We start from the raw sequence: 1,440 nt of genomic DNA, 5'->3' as shown, positions 1-1,440 counted from the left end.
CTGGTGGCTTCTACTACTGCCTGACAAAGTGGCAAAAGATAAAGATGAGCTCATGGATTCGAATCCCGTCTTAAGTGCACTATAAATTACCTAAGATCTCTGTGATTCCCTATATCAGGCAGCTGAGGGTTGAACTTGATTTAAAGTAGGAGGCGTTCTTCAACTGAATTACAGCTCCAGTTGAACTCCTAGCCCATGGAAGGACTAATGCTGGAAAAGAACAAGAGACTCTAAATTTAGGTGGGAACAAGTGTGAAAACTCTGAGGAAGGTGAGGAAATGAGTCCCTGAATTCTGAAGAATGGTCTTTGACTGCAGAAGGCAGCTGGTTCTCCATGCCCAGTGGGAGCAGCCCTCAAAGCCTTTGGGGAACTGTCCTGAGAATAAACAGCACTGTCTTGCTTGACAGCTGCCTCCATGGTAGTCATTACTGCTTCCTCAGAAATGTAGCGCTAGCTCCCTCAGACAGGAAAGATGTTTTGTTTTTGTTTTTGTTTTTTTGATAGTTGTTAGCCAAGATCACCCAAAACAATCAGCCTCATACCCACCTGGGCATGTCAGCTCTCCAGCCCTGTGTTCACTTGGTTGCCCTTCTCCTGCACAAGACACCCATTGGCCCTTTGCACTAATTAGATTATTAGACCTAGTGAACAAGAAACAGCAAACTCTAGACATAAATGTAAGTTGCTTGTACTGCAAAAGATAGAAATAGATCTAACTAAGTAGATTTCATGTTAATACAGTGGAGGATATTTTCTTTTTGCTGCCTCTGGCCACCAAAATTAAATCTTACAAATACTGAGGATGATTACTGGGGACTCATTAAATATTGCAAATAATTGCTGGGGAGTCATTACAGCCCAGTGTTGTTCCAAATGCTTGTATTGAGCTGAACTAATAGGTGAGATGTTGCTTCTGCATTCTGTAGCATCTGTTTTCTTCCTGTGGGTTTCCCTACCCTCTTCCCATCTCACTCTGCCTGAACTGCTTTGAACCCAATAAAAAGTTAACATAATATAAATTCTCAGACATGCTTATCTCTAGGTTAGGTATGATTTTTTTCCAATTTCAGTAAAATAAGCAAAATAACCCAGACAAAATACAAACTAAATCATTTCATGGCTTTAATTTAATTTGAATAATAAAGGAATAGTCATATTTTTCAAATTTACTTAATTTATATTCTCTTTCCCTCTCTCCGTGTCCCCTTAATCTACATTTAACTTATTAGGCTTCAATCACTCTGAGTTAATTCAATGACTATAACCTCAATACTTCTATTGGTTTTGTAAATTATTGTAAACATAAATCCATGACACAAAAAGCCAAGTGTGTGTTAGGAATTAATTGGAACAATCATAGCTCACACAGCCAAATAATTTTCATACATTCATAGAGTTCTCAGAAGAGAGCTATAAAAAGAGAAATGGAATTTAAGCCA

The sequence above is a fragment of the Mesocricetus auratus genome, unplaced genomic scaffold (assembly GCF_017639785.1).
Source record: "Mesocricetus auratus isolate SY011 unplaced genomic scaffold, BCM_Maur_2.0 Super-Scaffold_100009, whole genome shotgun sequence".
NCBI lineage: Eukaryota > Metazoa > Chordata > Mammalia > Rodentia > Cricetidae > Mesocricetus > Mesocricetus auratus.
Note: the sequence above shows the minus strand (reverse complement) of the source record.